The sequence below is a fragment of the Vicugna pacos genome, chromosome 3 (assembly GCF_048564905.1).
Source record: "Vicugna pacos chromosome 3, VicPac4, whole genome shotgun sequence".
Taxonomy (NCBI): domain Eukaryota; kingdom Metazoa; phylum Chordata; class Mammalia; order Artiodactyla; family Camelidae; genus Vicugna; species Vicugna pacos.
Window position 1 is genome coordinate 68,569,950 of NC_132989.1, and position 13,260 is coordinate 68,583,209.

General features: G+C 41.4%; 1 protein-coding gene and 1 pseudogene across 1 annotated transcript in view; both read left to right on the top strand.

The window, feature by feature from the left end:
* LHFPL2 (LHFPL tetraspan subfamily member 2) overlaps positions 1–13,260 on the top strand; it is a 153,723-nt gene that overhangs the window by 72,686 nt on the left and 67,777 nt on the right. The gene's annotated exons all lie outside the window — the stretch shown is intronic.
* On the top strand, positions 7,758–8,512 carry LOC140689688 (cytochrome c oxidase subunit 3-like; annotated as a pseudogene).

Consider the following 13,260-nt stretch of genomic DNA (forward strand, 5'->3'; position numbering starts at 1 on the left):
ACCTGGTGGAAGTTTTCTCTTGAGCAGAGAGAATCATGGTGGTTTGGGGAGCGCCTTGTCATCAGGAGGTCCTAGGCTGAGGCTCCACCTCGCCTGGACACAGACCTTAGTTGGAATTCCAACGGTGGTGCTCGTTGGCTGTGTGACCTAAGGCAGGTTTCTTTACCTGATGGCTCCTCCATCTCTTTATGTGTGGATATGCCTTCCTTCCAACGTGGTTTGGAAGATTTAAGGAGGCAAATATGGCAATGTATGTGGTACAGGAGCAGATGACAGGTCCCCTGCCTGGTTCCAGACATCAGGGATCTTGGAAAGAGCACTGGACAAAGACTGGAGGGACTGGTCTGTCTGGCAGCTCCTGAGCCTCTGTTCTGCTCTGCCTGCTCTGTGAGAACTGTGAGGACCCTTGAAAAGTGGGAATTCAGGGTGGGTTATTAGCATCAGGGGGCTTTTAATGGCAGTCTTTTTTTTTTTTCAATCTAGTCAGACTTTCTGGGCTTGAAAATCCTAATCTCCACCTTATAATTAGATGTATGACCTTGAGCAAATTATCAACACCCTCTCTGGCGCTTACCTGTCTCACTGGATTGCTGTAAGCTCAAATGATGTACTGTGTGTGGCATGTGAATCTCAAGTAATATGCTGATAAATTCACCAGGATGCTTTTAGAAGAGAAGCAGAGAATCAGACTCGGAAGAATATCCATAGTTTTAATATCTCAGGTTGGGACTTCGGCTTATTGAACTGCCTCTTCTATCATGTCATGTTGGTTTAGACCTGGGGACATCATCTTTGTCCTGAATGAACTAAGAGCGATTGCATTCTGCAATGTGGGACTCACTCAGAAGGGCAGGGCACTGGGAGTTAGTCTTCCTGGGTTTTCTTCAAAAGATAATAGATCTTTCCCCATCTGTAGAAATACGTCCTAGAATTGACCAAATAAGCAAAGGGAAATGAGTCTGTAGACCTGGAGTGTCCAGTATGGTAGCCACTTCCCACATATGGCTGTTGAGCACCTGAAATAGGACTACTGTGAATAAGGCATTTAATTTTTAATTTTAGTTAATTTAAAATTTAGAACTGATAATTCAGTTATTGGAAAACTGATGTATGTTTGGGACAACTTGGGCGTGTAGATCTACTTTTCAACTGTAAATTTTATAAAGTGTAAATCACATCAGATATTTCTGATGAAAATTTATTGCTTGAGTTGAGATGTGCTATACATGGAAAATACACAGCAGGTTCTGAAGTATTAAGGGGGAAAAAGTCATTATTTAAATAATTTTTACATGGATTCTGTGTGGAAATGATAATATTTTGGATACTCTGAGTTAAATATATTTATTAAAATTAATTTCTTTTTCTTTTTTAATGTTGCTGGTAAAATTTTTAAATAATGTACAAAGCTTACATTAATAATTCCATTGGACAGTGCTGCACTGGGTGATCCTTGGAAAGAATTGGATAATTTCATACAAGTTTTCCCAGTAAACTATGCAAATTATAAAAGTGGTTTTTTTTTTCTGCTTTTAAGGTTTTTGTTTACAGTCTACCAATTAACAAATTTAGAGGAATTTTTTTAAGTACTAAAAATTAGAAAGAAGAAAATCATATAGCAGATGTATTACCTAAACCTTATTTGATTCTGCCTGAGGCTCCATTTATTTTTTATTACCAGTTTATTTATTTTTTATTGATGTATAGTCGATTTACAATGTGTTAGTCTGGTGTACAGCATAGTGATTCAGTTATACACACGTATATATACACATAAATATTCTTTTTCATATTCTTTTTCATTATAAGTTACTACAAAATATTAAATACAGTTCCCTGTGCTATATATACAGTAGGACCTTATTTGTCTGTTTTACATATAGCAGTTAGTATCTGCAAACCCCAAACTCCCAATTTGTTCCTTCCCGCTTTTCCCCCGGTAACCATAAGTTTATTTTCTACGTCTGCAAGACTGTTTCCGTTTTGTAAGTAGGTTTATTTGTGTCTTTTTTTTTAGATTCCACATATAAGTGATATTTGGTATTTGTCTTTCCCTTTCTGGCTTACTTCACTTAGAATGATCATCTCCAGGTCCATCCATGTTGTTGCAAATGACATTATTTTATTCTTTTTATGGCTTTTTATTCTTTTATGAGTAGTATTCCATCATATACACACACAAACACACACACACACTCATATACATACGTACACATACACATACACATATATGCATACCACCTCTTCTTTATCCGTTCATCTGCCCATGGACATTTAGGTTGTTTCCATGTCCTGGCTATTGTAAATAGTGCTACTGTGAGCATTGGAATGCATGTATCTTTTCAAATATCCATTTTCTGGATATATGCCCAGGAGTGGGATTGCTGGATGATATGGTTAAGTCTATTTTCAGTTTTTTTAGGAATCTCCATACTGTTTTCCATAATGGCTGCACCAAACTAGGTTTCCACCAACAGTGTAGGAGGGTTACTCTTTTCTCCACACTCTCCAGCATTTATTGTTTATAGGCTTTTAAATGTTGGCCATTCTGACTGGTGTGAGGTGATACCTCGTTATAGTTTTGATTTGTATTTCTCTGATAATTAGTGATGTTGAGCATTTATTCAGGTGCCTGTTGGCCATCTCTGTGTCTTCATTGGAGGAATGTCTGTTTAGGTCTTCTGCTCACTTTTGGATTGGGTTGTTTGGTTTTTTGCTGTTGAGTTATACAAGCTCTTTGTATATTCTAGAAATCAAGCCATTGTCAGTCACAGCGTTTGCAAATATTTTCTCCCATTTCGTAGTTTGTCTTTTTGTTTTGTTTATGGTTTCCTTTACTGTGCAAAAGCTTGTAAGTTTACTTAGGTCCCATTTGTTTATTTTTGCTTTTACTTCTGTTGCTGAAGCTCCATCTAGATGTCTTCGCTGCAGTCCTTCCCTTCGGCTTTCTTACAAAATGTGCAAAGGGAGGCGCTCACAGCCATCCACCAGGATGTGAATCCCCAGACTGTTTTCCAGCTGGATATTCTGCTTCCTTGATGACTGTTGGCTGTGACATTTGATGCAGATACCTTGTTCCCCAAGTCACATTTTGCCATGCCACAGGAGATTGGGTTAGGACGTGTCATCCAGGAGAGAATGACTTTTAATTACCTATAGCGAATAGTATCCTCTTCTTACTGCAGTACCAGGAATACAGAGGTGTATTCCTAAGGGAATGATTACTGGCTTCGTATTTAGCTGTAACCCATGTATGTATGAAACATGAGGAGAAAATGCAGTTAAAGTTATCAGTATTTTGTTTGACATTCATGCCCTGGGTGACTCTCATGTGTACTCTAAGGTGGGGGAAGAGTATTGGATTCAGAATCATGCTGGTCTGGGTTTGAGTCCTGGCTGTGTCATAAAGTGATGGTAGTGAGGGTTCCTAACTTCTCTGATTCTGTTCCTGTGTAGTTGGTGCCAATAAACACTAACCACCTTCCTTGTCAGAATTCTTCAAGTGTAGGTACTTGATCTGTGACACCCATACTCCTTTGTGTAATAAATGTGGCGAATACCTTGCCTTCCTCATTCTTTTCCAGACTGAGTGAGGGTTTACTTTCCAGGGTTGTAAGCTCTATCCAGGAATTAAGCAGGATTGATATGTATATATCAGATAGAAACCATTATCAAGGTTCACAAAGGGTCTTTCGCTCAAGAAAGGTGGCTTTTCCTTGCAGAGAGTTTCACTGTTACGACCTTGAGGTTTTTAAATTCCAGTATTAGAGTACAGAATTCATCTCTACCAGCAGCTTGGAAGCAGTTAATAAGAGATGGGAAATACTTAATAAGAAAGGGTGTAATAGCCTTCTCCTTTTACTGAGGGTAAATTGGATGAAATATATGCTCTCTGGATGGAAAAATGATCAAATAAAGTGTAAAGACAGAGGTTTACAAGATTGAACAAAAGCAAATCAAAGTGATTAAATGCATCAAAGACTTAAAGTGAGTGCAGATCTTTTTCTTTTTCCATTTTTGTTGTTTGCATGTTGACAGGATGTCTTTTGTCTGGTAAGAAGTCTGGTTAGACACTGTGCCTGTCTGAAGGAGAGTCCTGAGGATGCTTCCCAGCAGGGGCACTTTCTATGAAAAGTTGCTTCCCTTAGTAGACTGTAAACCTCCTGAGGGCCAGTCTGAGTCTTTTCTATCCTTTTTGCCCAGTACAATGTCTGATGCATGGTAGGTGCTGAGTGACATTGGTTGAATGGATGGAGGATAAATGACGGTTAGACTGTAGAGCTGGTTCTGTAGCATTCTCTGAAGAGAACTTTGGTTCAGGTACCGTGTAGGCTGCCTAACACAGTGCCTGACGCATGTTATGTGCTCAGTAAAGTTGGACAAATGGAGGCATGAATGTGGGCTTAAGTATAACTTCCATTTACAGATGACTTTTGGAAGTATGAGCTGTTTATTAATTTTTTGATATTTAAAACTATCTTTTTTTTTAAATGGAGGTGCTGGGGATTGAACCCAGGACCTCATGCATGCTAAGCATGCACTCTCCAATTGAGCTATAACTACCCCCCTAAAATATCTTTATTAACATGAGATAGAGACTAATTTCTTACCCAAGAAACAAAGAGCATAAGTCACATAGGAAATAATTGATTACTTTGGCTACATTAAAGTTATAAAGTTTATCAAAAGGCAGTGTAGAGAGTGAAAGGATAAAATATTTAATAAAACAGTCATAAATTCACAGTGGAGACTATGTAAGGAATTCCTGCGAGTCAGTAAGGAGGATGGACAACCAAGGGGAACAGAAATCCTGGAGTGGAGAAGGGTGGCAGGGCACTTCATAAGGAGGAGCCACGAGGAACCGGTAAAATGAGAAATTGCTCAACCGCATGAGTAATGCGAGTACAAACCCCCTGCCAGATACGCCCTCACCCCATTGTGATAAGCAGACATTTTTAAGTCTGATAATGGCACGTCTTGACAAGAATGTGGAACAGCATGAACTCTCAGATACTGCTGGTGAGGATAAAATTAGGTTCAACTACTTTGTTTTTGTGTTTTTTTAATCTTCACTTTTTTAAAAACTGAAATATAGTTGACATACAATATTACATTAATTTCAAGTATACAACATAGTGAATTGACTTTTGAATACATTAGGAAATGATCACCATGATAAGTCTAGTAACCATCTGAATGTAACCCATTTGTAGTTTGGGAAGCCAGGAAAGTTCTTTTAAGCAGAGAGGTGAAGCTGAACATTGAGGAGGCACCGCAGGTGACAGGCTGGCCAGAGGCCAGGAGCCCAGGTAGGAAGGTGTCATTGGCAACCGATGAGGACTGGGGAGGGGAGGGTGGGCAGGGCTGCAGCTAACTGATGGGAAGCCCAGTCCCCAGCAGGGGGCGGTGCCTGTGGGGTTAGCTTTGGACAGGAGCTGGGGCCACTGGTACTTCTCTTGTTCTTCCCATCGGCATGAAGAAATGCCATGATCCTAACATACAAAGCTTTTCTACTTTAATGGTCTACTCCTTAAATTGTTCCTTGGAAGGAAGGGGATGAACTGACCTGCTGAATGAGTATACCCTGGGATAGTGTAGACATGTCTCATTGTCACCACAAAGTATACTTATGCTTTTTATATGAAGCTTGTTAATATAGGTAAATAGTAGGTGCATACATTTCTATTTGATATTCTTTTTTTTTTTTTGTAATCATTTCCCATGTCAAACCACAGCAATCCACACTTACTACAAAAGAAGGTAGTATATAGCTCTGAAGTTCCGAGATCCTGTCTCCATAAACACCCTGGCCACTCTTTGAAATTTCGTCATGGCTTTCTAACAGAAGCTGACTTCTTCTGAATTAAATACTGATATAATCTACATTTCCTTTTGGCTTAATTCAATAACCAGAATAAAGTGTAATCATTTCCCTCTCTTATGCTCTCAGGCCTGTGGGGGGACCAGAAGTCATACAGGTCCTGTCCTTCCAGACACCAGTATCCCTGGAGTCATGGACCAACCCCTCACCACATGTTATAGGGCTGAGGGGCCAGGCAGCCTTTAAGAGTGGGACTGGCCTCCAATCTCTGTACCTTATGTTATCAGCCCAGGACAGCCTGTGAAAAACTCTTAAAGCTAGTTGGCAAGTTCAGGTGGACTTGTAGTGTACCTGATTTTGATCCAAATTATTCTCTCTACACAGCCAAGTTGTGTTAGGAAATGGACCCTTCCTGTGATTAACTCACAGCTAATGAAGACAAATATGACTGAAAATCCACTTCGGAAATCCAGCGTGACTAATCTGAAAGAGCTGGGTTCTCTCTTGTTGCCTCACCACCTCATTTCTCTCTTCTTGTTTCTTTCTCAAACTGCATTCCTGATTCAGTTGAATTTCAATCCATTTTTTTCCCCTAATATTCATGGAGTGACTATGGATTAGAAAGACACAGTCAGCCTGGGGTGGTGGTCAGGTGTTCAGCTGCTCTCACGGACTCCTCCTCATTATTCCAGATCAGAGTAGCCAGCTTGTTGGCTGTTTAAAATATAGATCTGGCCTAAAACCAGGAGAACTATGACAACGAGAAGTGCCTGATCGAGTAGTAGTGCCTGTAGAAATAACAATCCAAATATCAGTTTCATCCAAAGATGTCTTGCACTCATGAGCCAGCCCCTCACTAGGTTAAAAACAGATGCTACTCCAGGGCGCCTAAACCGGACAGTGCTCCTATCAGCATGACCAGGTCCATACTGCGGACAGTGCTTAGGAATTTGTAGATCCAATCATAGCTATATACCTATTTTGCTCCAATAAGTGCCACTAAAATATTTTCAGAAATGATCCACATCTATACTATAAATTCATTAAGAAGCGAAATAGCACTAACCTTTTAAGTTGAAGAATGAGAGTTTAAGCCTCTCCTTAATGATATACCACAACTAGACACATCAACATAATGTATCACTATTATATCAATAATTTTAGCTCCATTCATTATATTTCAACTAAAAATATCAAAGTATACCTACCCCTCAATTCCAGGACTAAAATCAAACAAAACACAAAAAACAATCTAACCCTTAAGAAATAAAATGAACGAAAATTCATTTGCCTCTTTCATTACGCCAACACTAATAGGACTTCCTATTGTAATTTTAATCTTTGTATTTCCAAGTATGCTATTTCGTGCACCTGACTAATTAGCAATCGTATAATCTGTATTCAACAATAATTAATTCAACTCAAAACAAACAGTCGCCATCTATCATCACAAAGGACAGACTTGAACACTAACACTCATCTCACTCACTCAATTTATTGGCCCAACAAACCTGTTCGGTCTCCTACCACACTCACGCCAGCCACACAACTCTCAGTAAATTTAGGTATAGCAGTTTCTCTTTACGCAGGAACTGTGATTACTGGTTTCCGCCATAAAACAGAAGCATCACTAGCTCACTTTCTGCCACAGGGAATGTGAATCCCCCTCATCCCCATGCTTGGAATTATCAAAACTGTCAGCCTGTTCATTCAACCAGTAGCTCTAGCTGTACGATTAACAGCTAATATTACAGCAGGTCACCTATTCACTTAATTGAAGGAACAACTCGAGCACTAATAAGTATCAGTCCTGCCCCAGCTCTTACTACATTCATTACTCTTATTTTACTTCTATTCTTGAATTTGCAGTGGCCCTAATTCTGTGTGACTACATTACTAGTGAGCCTTTACCTACCTGATTTTTAACACTATGATAATGACCCCCCAAACCCATGCATATCATACAGCAAATCCAAGCCCCTAACCCTTTACCGGAGCCCTCTCAGCCCTGTTAATAACCTCTGGTCTGGTTACATGGTTCTACTTGAGTTCAGTGTTACCACTGTCAGTAGGCCTACAAGCCAATACCTTAACAATATATCGGTGGTTATGAGACGTCGTCCAAGAGGGCACCTTTCAAAGTCCCCACGCCCCTAAATTGTTCAAAAAGGACTTTGTTATGGAATGACTCATTATTTCAGAAGTCCTCTTTTACTGGCTTCTTCTGGGCCTTTTATCGTTCAAGCCTTGCTCCCACACCTGCGGTGGGCGATGCTGACCGCTAACAGGCACCTGCCCTCTAAATCCATTAGAAGTGCTGCTGCTTAATACCTCTGTCCTGTTAGCCTCTGAGTATCCGTTACCCAAGCCCGTCACAGCCGCATAGAAGGTAATCACATGCATCTACTTCAAGCCCTTTGTATTACAGTTGCCCGCAGAGTTTACTTCACGTTACCGTAAGCTTCAGAGTACTAGGCAACGCCCATCCCCCTCTCAGATGCTGTGTCCTTTACAGCCACGGCCTCCACCGCCTGCGTGTGATTGTCGGCGCCGCTTTCCTCATCGTCTGCTTCTTGAGTCAATTCAAAATTTCACTTTGCATCCAATCATCATTTTGGGCTTGAAGCTGCCACTTGATACTGACATTTCATAGATGTCGTGTGACTGTTCCTTTATGTCTCCATTTATTGATAAGGTTCTTATTCTTTTAGTATTAGAGTCCAGTTGACTTCTAGTCAGTTAGCTTTGGTATAATCTGAGAAAAAAAATAGTTACACTGGTATTGTCCACAAACATAGCACTAATGTCACTACTTGTATTCATCGCATTCTGACTTCCCAATGAACTATTTATTCAGAGAAAACAAGTCCTTGTGAAGGTGGATTTGACCCTATAGTCATCACACATACCTTTCTTGATAAAATTTTTCTTAGTGGCAATCACATTTCTCCTCTTTGACCTAGAAATTGCCCTCCTCCTGCCTCTACCATGAGCATCTCAAACAGATAATCTAAACACAATACTCATTACAGCACTACTTTTAATTCTGCTGCTAGGAACAAGCCTAGCCTATGGATGAACCAGTTTGGGAAGTGAGAATGGCATCTTAGTTTAGTTTTTACTGTTTTTATTACTGATGAAATTCTGTGTTTTTTCTAAATAGAATAGTCATTTGTTTTTTCTCTTTTGTGATTGTGTATGTCCTTTTCGGGTGAAATTGTCACTTATGACAACTGTGACATTTATGATCTTGTCCCATTTTCCTAGAAGGATTTATTGGAATGTGTAACTTTGTACATACTGTCTTCTTGGTAATAATCAATTGTGTGCCAGATTGTCCTATATTTGAGTGAAAATCAGGTGTGGAAATGTCAAAGAGAACACATTCAGAAGTCTGGATGTGACTTGTTGGTTGAGACTTTCAGCATCTGGAAAGTCAGCTCTCCCAGTGAGCACCCCGTCCTCCCTCACCCAGACCTCACAGGCACCCTGTCACCACCCTGCGTTCTGCCCTCTACTTCTGTGTCCCCCTGCCTGTCCAGGCAGATATGGTGTAACTCCCGCTGACAGAATGATGACAATAAACACAGCACGTTGGCTCAAAAACAGTGTTCATTGACCCCTGGAAGTGACCCTTGTCAGCTTCTTTTCTCCTCATGTTTCTCCTCAGGCTGCTTGCCTGAGAAGACTTTTCTTGCCTGCCGCTCAGTACTGTTTCCAGGTGGCCTTTGACCCCCTTCTCCCCTTCATCTCTTTGCATTCTCCAAATGATCAGGCCTACCCCGTGCCTTCAGCTGCCGCCCATAGGCCAGACCTCCCCTGACCAGACCTCCCCTCCGGGCTGCAGGCCCACGCAGCCAGCTGCCTGTGGGGGGGTCTTCCCCTGGTGTCTCACCGGCACTTCTGCAGCAGTGTGCCCCCAGATGAACCTGTTCCCTTTCCCTGACTGGCCCTGCAGCCTGGATTCCCTCTCCTGGTAACAAGATCTCACTTCTCCTCCACTTCATCCACCACACCTGACATGTGGGCAGCATCTTGAGACCCAGCTTTTCACGCATTGCCCACATCCCATGAGTTATGTGAAGTCCTGTCAGCTCTGCCTTCTTCACGTCCCTTCATCCACATCCCTCTTCCTCCCGCCCTAGTCCAGGCTTCACTCCCTGAAGGTATAGTCTTTAAAAATAAGTAAATCAGGTTTCTCTAAAATAAAATTGACATTTTGCAGAACATGGAATTGTAATGGGATATTTATTAATTCTTTGTGTGAAGTAAATCCTCATCCATTAATTTGCCTTTTGTAGAAACTTGAATTCTTCACCTACTTGCTTGGTTTAAAGCAGGATACACCTTGAATAATATCTAGTACATATTAGTCAAATGAGAGGTCCTGGGCATTACTCTCATTTTGATTTGAGGGCTTGAAATTTTTCTTTGGTCTTAATTATTTCCATATTCCATATGTATTGAGGCTTTTTTGTAATATTGAAATTATCCTTTATTAGCTAATTTTTTCAACTTCACCTCCCAGGGAACTCAGGCAAGAAATACAAATATTTTTACAAGATTCTTTGAGGGAGTAAAATTAATATTTTTGAGAATGAAAATACAGTGAATTGTCTCCTAAGGATTGAAAGACTTTATTAAGATAGCAAAATATCCTTCCCCAGGGCTACGTTTTTTTTCAGAGCTTATTGGAAATATGGTGCTGGGAAGGATAAAAGGAAATTTAATACCATGGAAGCTGGAAACATCCCCTGAAATCCAGTCTGTCTTTAGAACACTTATAATACACTAATTCCGAGAGATTTAGGACAGCTCAGTTTGCTTCCTGAGGCTGTCAGGCTCCTTATGACCAAGGCACAGAAAGGTTCTTCAGCATGAACATGCCATAACAGTGTTTTATTTACAGTGAATAGTCACTGCACCTGACTATGAGATGTCCCCTGGGCCTTGCCTTCCCCTGATGGTATCAAGTTGCTTCATTGTTGGTACTTTTCTTAGACTAGGTTCCCCCGAAGCAGATCCTGTGACAAGGATTCCAGCACAAGTAGGTTGCTTGGGAGGTAATCCTGGAAAGCACTGTCAAGGGAATAGGCGTGTGAATCGGGGAGAAGAGAGCCAGTAACGGGGTGCGCTTGAGAAGGTGGCTGAATCCCTAGTGAATTCTGAGAAACGTTCTTCTGAATCCTCCTATCTGAGGGGCCAGCATGCTGGGATACGTCTCTTCCAACTCAGATTCATCATTGATAGCTCTCCTGAGGCCAGCACTTAAGATCTGTTCTTTCCTGGAGCCAAAAAGAGTGGAGGTAGAGATCCTGAGTGCTTGCCACAAGTGTGTGCGGAAATGGGGGGTCAGGGGGTCTGGCTGGGCAGCGGCAGTGCCTGCTGAGTGTGCTGCTTTGCCATTTTTAACACAGACAAGTTCACTTGAGAGAGACATCTCAGATGCTCAGAAGCAAAGAGCGTTCAGAAATCGTTAGTAGAATGTACTTGAATCTCGTCAGTGCCTGATAGATGTCAGAGTGAATTTAAAAGATACTGAGAATTTGCCCCTGATCCTAAAACAGGGAAAGGAGGTTATGGAGAGAACCTCTGAGACCTGTCTAGCTATTGTTCCTAAAATGACATGTCGTGCCTCAGTCACGAGGGCTCATCAGCCATTATTGTAACCAGTGGAACAGCTGGATTGTGCGGGCTCCTTGTGGGGCTGAGCTTTCCTCAGTGCTAATCAGCCTACAGAATTATTACTAGGCCCACAAGGAAATTACGATATTTTTTCCAGGCACTCAGATCTGGAAGAAAACAAAAATGTGACGGAAATCTGTGGCCAGCCAAATGTGAACAGAGCTACCTTCATTACTTGGGGAAATTCCTGGGGAAGGAAAGAAGGTGGAATCCAGTGCTGTTAGTGGACCTTAAAAAGAATCCTTCCCTATCCACATTTGTGCTTTTTTGTTGTACAGCAGTCTCAATGACACATCTTAACATGGAAAATCTATCCTAATATCCTGTTGACTGTTCTACTGGTGTCATTTAGGGGATGAGGGGGTAAGATCTTGAAGCTATCAGATGTCAAATTATTTAGGCCTATTTTGTGATGGCAGGACAACAGGAGAGTGTTCCTGTCCTTAAAAAGCCTCTAGTCCAGCCGTGAGACAGAGAAATAGATGCTACTGTGATAAACTGATTACGTGGGGGACAGAGGAAGGAGCAATGAATTCTTCTGTTTGGGAGGCATCCCAGAGCTGAGACATTTGAGTTGAGGCTTTAAGATGGCTAGGTTTCACTCAGGCTTGAAGGAGGAGACTATCAGCCCAGGCGGAGACAGGCAAGGGCAAAGGCGGGGGCCCGAAAGTGCAGAGCGTGGCCAGGCAGCCATGAGTGGTTGGTATAACTGAAATACAGGATGCAGTGAGGTTGTGCGGGCAGGCAGGCAGAAGTCAGCTGGTGGAAGTCCTGAGGGCCTCACCCTGCCTGTGCCCATCTCTCCTCCACTAGTGTCAATAGGTGTGTACCACTTATGGCCAAGCATTCCCCTTGGCTCGTGACCACGTTCCCATCAAACATCCTGCCATGGTAGAAACAAACAACTTAGGTGCAGGATGATGAGTGGAGCTTAGAGACCCTGTGTGGGATTCAGAGTCTCATCGATGCAACCTTTTGGTAGTGAAACCTATATTTTGTGCTAAGTGACTGATAAGCGATCCCTGTATGGCTAGTGGATGCCTTGCTGAAGGGAAATTGACATGCTTCATGCAGATGGTCTATTAATGCACAAAAAATTATTATGTATCCTCTATTTTCCATGTATTTTCTATCATTCCGTTCATTCTAAAGAGCTCTACATTTTTTTTAACATTTTTTATTGATTTATAATCATTTTACAATTTTGTGTCAAATTCCAGTGTTCAGCACAATTTTTCAGTCATTCATGGACATATACACATTGTCACATTTTTTTCTCTGTGATTTATCATAATATTTTGTGTATATTTCCCTGTGCTATACAGTGTAATCTTGTTTATCTATTCTACAATTTTGAAATCCCAGTCTATCCCTTCCCACCCTCTACCCCGCTGGTAACCACAAGTCTGTATTCTCTGTCCATGAGTTAAAGAGCTCTACATTTTTGGAAATACCCAGCTGTGTTTAACAGTGTATAGAATTGGTTGTGCTTATTTTTTCCTAATCCCCTCCCTTTTCCGTGCTGTTTGTCTTGCAAGCATTAGTGTGCTGGAGTTCTGGCTGTGCTTGAGGAGCACGCCTCCTGTTAGAATCCTGCGCTGTGTGGGTTGAGGAGAGGAACAGAGTAATAGGCTTTTGTTTTTCCCTCATATTACGTTAAGCAGTTAAATCCGGTTAGTCGTCATCATTGTCTTTTGTTTCCGATGGAGTAGCTGTCTTGGGAGAGGGGAAGAGAACTCAACGTGGTGTGCATG